This window comes from Trachurus japonicus, chromosome 18 (assembly GCF_045865225.1).
Source record: "Trachurus japonicus isolate A0001 chromosome 18, Traja_1.0".
NCBI classification, from domain to species: Eukaryota; Metazoa; Chordata; class Actinopteri; order Carangiformes; family Carangidae; genus Trachurus; species Trachurus japonicus.
This window is the reverse complement of record NC_140924.1, coordinates 29,807,385-29,814,124: the sequence shown is the minus strand read 5'-3', so window position 1 is coordinate 29,814,124 and position 6,740 is coordinate 29,807,385. Positions and strand designations below refer to the sequence as shown.

At 43.0% G+C, this 6,740-nt stretch overlaps 1 long non-coding RNA gene across 2 annotated transcripts; it reads left to right on the top strand.

Annotated features, from left to right (window-relative positions):
- The first annotated feature begins 292 nt into the window (after positions 1-292).
- Positions 293-6,383, top strand: LOC146969601 (uncharacterized). 2 transcript variants are annotated; one of them, XR_015034301.1, is made up of 3 exons: positions 293-485; positions 1,305-1,382; positions 6,046-6,383. It is a non-coding gene; the product is annotated as an uncharacterized LOC146969601 (long non-coding RNA). The 2 variants fall into 2 exon arrangements; XR_015034300.1 differs by lacking the exon at positions 6,046-6,383 and adding an exon at positions 4,171-4,395.
- Positions 6,384-6,740: the final 357 nt, after the last annotated feature.

The window sequence follows — 6,740 nt, the reverse complement described above, 5'->3', positions numbered from 1 at the left end:
GGCTGGAATAATTGTTTATGTTGGGGGAAGGCCTCTTTATTTATATAATGCAGTCTGTGCTGTGTTGGTATCTTAAGTATGGTATCCATAAACATCTGCCTCATGTAAGCCCCCTAAACATACCCGGCAAGGATCATCATTCCCGCGGCATGCTGCTGTTCACATTTAAAGAGTGTCAACAGATATTTTCCAGTGTGTGAGATTATAAAGGAGTTTAAAATGGTGCCAAGCTTTAGAATAAAGTTGCAGACTTTACAAAAAAATCTTTGTGGAAGATTGATGAGAAAAATTCACATCATTACAGCTTTCGAATCCCTCACCTGCTTAACATTTACTGTACTTTCTGCTGAAGCACTGCTATACTTTCTGTTAATGGTTTCCAGACTTCTTCTTGGCTGAAGCACATCGCCGTGATTGAGCGAGAACTCTCCTCTGAAGCTCGAAACCGTGTCCGACTTCTACTTAGAAATGTCTGTATGTTTGAGGTAAGATTGATACTCTGCGAGTGCTCTTGTTTTTAACATTTCTTAAGGCTTTTACCTTCAAGATTAAGGCAATATCTCCTCAAGCTTCAGTCATACACGTTTTCCCCCAGTAGTTCTTAGTGCTGCATTTTAGTTTTCAAATGTATAAGTGTTACATTTACAAAGACCAGCAGCCCACCTGAAACAGACTGTCTGGTTGTGAAGCATATCAAAAATGACAAAACTGAAATCCTTGGTTTAGAAGTGAGGCAGCGAGACAGGATACAACATATGGCATCTCGTGTTCAAACCTGGCAACAGGCGATGGATTAACAATGAAGATATCCTCCAAATGAAACAAAAACCCCTCAAAAAAGGACCGCCATTAAAAGGGCTGCAAGTGTAACCTTCACTTTCATGTGCCCAGGGGAGTGAACAAGACAAGAGAGGGAGACTTTTTGATTCTTTCAGCTGCATTTGGAGAGAGACTGAACATGCACCGAGCTCTCGGGTCTTCTCATCCACACTTTCCCATATGGCATATGGATCTGGGTGCAGATCGAAGGATGAGACGAGGAAAGGAAAAAAAAAAAAAAAGTCCCATATGTGTTTCTGTTTTCTTCATTAGCTCCCAGCCAAACAGAGGTACCTCCTCAGCAGCTTGATTGAAATTAATGTTGTTAAAAATGTCAAGGCAGATGCAGCTCATTTACACAAGGACTTGACATCACAAGCAGAAATGTTCGCAGAGATCTTGACATTGTCTTTAGAAAAGGCTTCAATTTATAGAAGGGAATTTAGAATTTCGGCAGTGGAAAGATTTACTTTGCTTCCTCCTAGCTAACATCGCTGCTGGTTAAAGATGAAGGAGGGCGTGTTAAGACCAGTCCAACAACGTGGCTTCCAGGCATACTGGAGGTGTGCACCACGCAGAGCTAACCTGACATGACCTTGAGAATTTTACTGCAAGATACAGCTTGGAGCGGTTTATTCCTGGCATGATGCTTTTTATTTGACTCATGTGAAGCACTTCTGTTATTTGTATCGAAAAGTGCTACACAAATAAACTATTACTATTATATATTCTGAAGAAAATGTTTTAGGATATTTCCTGACATTCCTTTCATCACACATAATAATCATATACTCACTGATATTTAGCTGCACCATAATGAGCTGTAAACACAACACTGAAATATTATCACCGAATTTTCACTTTATAAAGCTGATTTGGCAAACACGTCTGCAATTAGCACTCATTCACTTTGAGCCATGTCTTTTCCCACTGGATGATTATTGTCCAATATTCATTTTCCATGCAGCTCAGCTTTTGACTCTGAATACTCCTCTATATTTACAAGCTAATTGTTAACTTAGTATATTGTATACAGTGGGTCTTTTTTTTCTTTTTCTTTTTTTTTAACACTGCATCCATAAAAAAGAGAGGGGGAGAGTGAATTCAAACATTTGCAGGACATAAAACCAAAACAATGATCTGAAAGACACTACAACACTCTGCATAGCCGAGGGGAACTGCAGAGTTTTGTGATGAGTGCCTCATTTTATATTACACACACTAATTTGAGCCATTGTTTACACAAAATGTTGAGCGGAGCAGCTTTAAGATAGTTTATCCTTCTGGACATGTAACAGTTTAAACATAAAATCCTGCCTCACTAGATTCTCTGGATCCTGAGGAATAAATATCCAGCTGTGTTTTTCATGCTCAAAAACCCCAAAACCTGAGGATTGCATGTACTTCCAAGCCATCTACTTAAGTTCAATCCATTAATGCCGTAGCTCCATTCCCACCGCAGTGACCCCTCCCTCTGCTAGCTACCAAGTCTAGACAAAGTACCCATTGTACCACTGCCCTTATTCTTCCTGCAACACCACCAACACCCTTTCAAGAATTTCCCTATCACCACCCCTTTAAACCACAACGTAAATTCACTCATTCAGACCCACATTTTAAATATGAGAATACATATTTTTGATTCATAGTACATAATGAGCTGCCAAAACACCACTTATCTAAGTCATAAAAATGTGCCTGACCTCATTATCTGGATAAAGCACTTAAAAAGTTACCTGTGGTATTAATGTATTGCACTTTTCGACGTGTGCAGCCCTGTGACATCTTCCCCCCTCAGCTCTCACATGACTTTTTCTTTATGGGAACTCTCTCGCTAGATTTTTTTGGAGGAAATCAGGTGGAGGTTGCCGTCTGTCATCATGTGGGCATCTTTCTTTACACATGTTTCTGAATTAGACCCACAACACCTTGAGGGGCCCCGACAGGAAAGTCCAGCACCCTAAACCCGTCCAGCTCTGACAGCTTTCCCCTGTGCTGAAAAGCACATGTGCAATATTTCTTATCACACAGACAGCCTCAATTTGCACATGGCCTCCCCTTGACACGTTTTGCCCACATCCCCAGTGGGATGGGAATAAATCTGCTATTACCTTGAAGAAGGTGCTGACACTGGGCCCAACACCAATGAATTGCACTGTTGCCTCAATTAGCTGCTCAGGATCTAATGTCAGAGCCATGAGGACAAGGGGGTGATACGATACCCTGCAGGTGGGGCTCTGTCACTTACCTGGTGGCCCCATGGTGTGTCTTAGCATATCATATGCTACAGCATGCTAATGCATACACGCTCCCAGCTCTTTTTACATGTATTCGGCAGAAACAAAGCCACAGGGGCCTCTGTAGGTCCACGATTTCTCCTTGGGCCAGGAATGCACCTCTCTAACCAGGTCCAGGCCTGACGGGGAATAAGTTACAACTGATCTGATGTCAGATATTCTCTGGAAACTGGTAGTTGCCTGCAGGATTAAGGTTAAGGAGCATTCTGGTGCTAGGTCTGCGCTTAGGGGCATCTTGTAACTGGGAGGAAGTAGTGCCGGCAGAAGGGGGCGAGTGTACCTCCCTGTTACCCCCTAGCCACCCTCTTCCAACTGCCATCTGATGTGAGGTAACATGTGAGGGCGAGCTTCCATCTGTCCACGGTATACGCTAGCAGAAGGTGCAGCTAATGAGGCTTGATTTGCTGCTGCACCTGCCTCCAATCTGGGGGGTGATGGTAGTGGTGGTGGTTGTCTGTAAGGTTGTGTGTGTGCGTGTGTGTGTGTGTCTGTGTGTGTACTGGGGATGCTCTATCTCACCAGCCTCTCCTCCTCCTCCTCCTCCTCCTCCTCCGCCCACCCCTCTCCCCCTCAAGGTGTAATCATTGGTTAGCTTGTATGGGAGCGCCTGCAGGTTGATGGACCCTGGGAATTCATTAGGAAGTAGGTGAGGCCTTGGGTTGAAAGGGCCTTTTGACCTGCCTCCAAACACCCTCACATTACAAAGCAGAGGACGATTCAAAGGGAGAGAGAAGTCAGCCAACTTGTCGATGCGTCTTTACAGCGAGTATGATAGTATGTCTGTTGTTAAACGGGAACATTTTGATGCTCCTATTGTAGCGTCGGCAGCTTCTGCAAAAATTCCTACAGAAAATCATCCTTTTTGGAGCCGTGTCAGCAGCTGTAGTCGCCTCAAAATCAGTTTCAAGTCGAGGTTTATTAAATACAGCTAAAACAAGATCTTTTTTAGTAGCTGTAGATGAGGTTGTTTTGCTCCAGATGGTGTGAAGGGGAGGTGTTATGTCCACATGTTAAATGCAGCATGTTTATCCCCCTTTTCTGTTCCCTGTCACAGATACCATTTGACACAAGAGCTCTTCGGGGGCCAGTTATTCCAGGCCATTGAATCCAGATCAAAACCAGCCCCATGTTTTTTGTGACTCAGTGTTCAGCTCCCCTTTTTCTCCACAATCAGTCCCTTACTGCTTCTGGAACTGAGACGGGAGGAAAATCCTCACCGCAGCTCTGCATTAGAAGCCACAAATATGACCAGCTCTTCTGAGTCGCTGCCAGTGCTGCGGAGAACATGACATCCTGACGGAGTGTGTGTTCAGGTATTAAATTTTTACAACAATATCACGTTGTGTTTATGCTGTTACAGAGCATCCCGGACCATGTGGTTCATGAAAGCACCCTGGGGACAAAAAAAGAAAAGGGGGAAAAAACAAAAGAGAGAGGACTCGTTGCCCCAAGGCAGCACTTAGAAATGGTGGTGAACCCATCGTTGGGAAACTTTCTTTACAAGCTGCGTGAATAATCCACACGGTGATGTCATCGCCGACAAAAGCTATATGCCACTCTAGATTATTTTCAAATTAGCTGCTCCATTCAGAAAGGACCAATATACGAGGAGGCCCAAATTAGAGCTTGCATATTAATGACTGACCTGAGCAGACTGGTAATACTTAACATAGTCACATCTGATTTGAGGCATACTGCTAAAAGTGAGCTGGATGGCTTTCCATCATGGCTCATAATCAAAACTCCATGGCACTGTTTTTAATTTTGGGAGATTCAGAGGACGATAACTTCATAAAAATGACATTTAGATTTTTATCAGGTTTCATACAAGCAGAGCTACAGAGTCACTGAACATACTGTTTGCTTGACCATGTTATTCATCAGCATCTGGAACAAAAATCCATATCCTTGATTTGCATTCTAGCCACCCCACTTTATGCTACACCTCACATCAGGATTTCATGAATACTTTATGGCTTCAGTTTGACCAAATGGCTCACATTTCAAATTAGTTGAACTTACTTCAAGTAGTAAAATGATACAATATACACTTCATCATCTATAAATAATGTGAGTGACTGTGGCTCCTCACAGCCCTGCAGCCACTTCATAAGATGCATTTTAATCTGTCCCCATCCACTCTTTCGATTGTTTTTTATTTTTACTTTTTTTATAAGTTGTCAAATCCAAGAGACGTTCTAAATCAGATCTTTAACGTCACCAAATGAATCAACCACTGAGAGATAAATCTGAGGCTTGTGTTGAAATTATGAGACAGCTCCATGGGAAAAGAGTTTATGCTGCAAATCTGAGAATGCTGATCATCCCATCGGGCTCATTTGTTTACTTTCAAATTCCCCCTTTTGTGGGTTTGGAATTGGAGCAATGTTTGTGCTTGCTTTGGCCAAGGGGGAAATCACTTGAGATGTGATTAAGAAAATGGATACTGCCCTCTTCTGGCAGAAACAATGATCACTTCCCTATGGATCCACAGCAATTACACAATTATTACAGTAACCGGAACGATACAAAAACAGCAGCAATTTTCACTTACAACAGAAAAAAAAAATGCTCCTCTGCTTTTCTCCTGTCTGTTTTATTTTCCCCAAATGTATAATTTTCACTGCACATATGGCTGCATGTTTGTGTGTGCATGTGAAAAGCTACTAAATGAACAGTGCACACTATTTTTCCTGCGTCAGCATGTGGGGGAGATAATTCAACCATGGATCCTGGGGGAAAAAAAGGCAAAATGAAGCAGAGTGAGACAGTTTACCAGGCAGGCCATCGGGCTCTAACCAGGTAATTGTCCAAAGCTTTTAATGACCACTGCAAATCATTCATTAAAGCGACGTATAAATCCCATATGTTTTCTGTGCCTCTCTCTTGTGTGTAATGGTGCTCCATCCTCGTGGCTGACGTGGGTCAGATCTTCAGGCAGGTGGCTGGGAAATGGAGGCAGATGGGCCGAATACGCTACCACTGAATCTGTGAAGTTCTCTCTTCAGTTTCAAGCTGCACCGATGGGCCCTTGAATTATTACCGGGCCCCCCATTCATAATTAGCCCGGGCCTGGTGGGGACCAAAGCCCCACTAATGATGCCTTTGTTGCTGCACTGCACAATCAACAAGAGAGGATGTATGACTGGGAGAAGCAGTCCCACATTGAGTGATAACGTGCCTTTAGGGCAGCCTCTCTAAAACAATCACGCATGGTTTCAGCTCTCCCCTCGTTAAAGATGAGTGTTCACATGGGGCGTGAGACAGAGTGTGTGCGTGCGTGTGTGTGTGTGTGAGAACAAGAAGCTTGTAGGTCTTAGGATATGCCAGTTCCCACAGGCAATATATAGCTATTTGATTTCATAAGCCTTTCAACAGCAGTCGGTGTGTGTTGTGTGTTAAAGACTCCTCCACACTCTAAACAACATCCAGCCTGGTTTGATGTTCTTCTATTAATCCTATTTTCAGCTATTAGCCTGATTCAGATCTATTTTGTTAAGGTTCCCTTCGCAATAATGCAATAACGCCAGAAATATTAATTTAATCGAAATTTCTATTGACCATCTGCACCAGACGTCAATCTCACTGTTACTTGACTCACAATAAAAAATCTTAGTGGAAGAC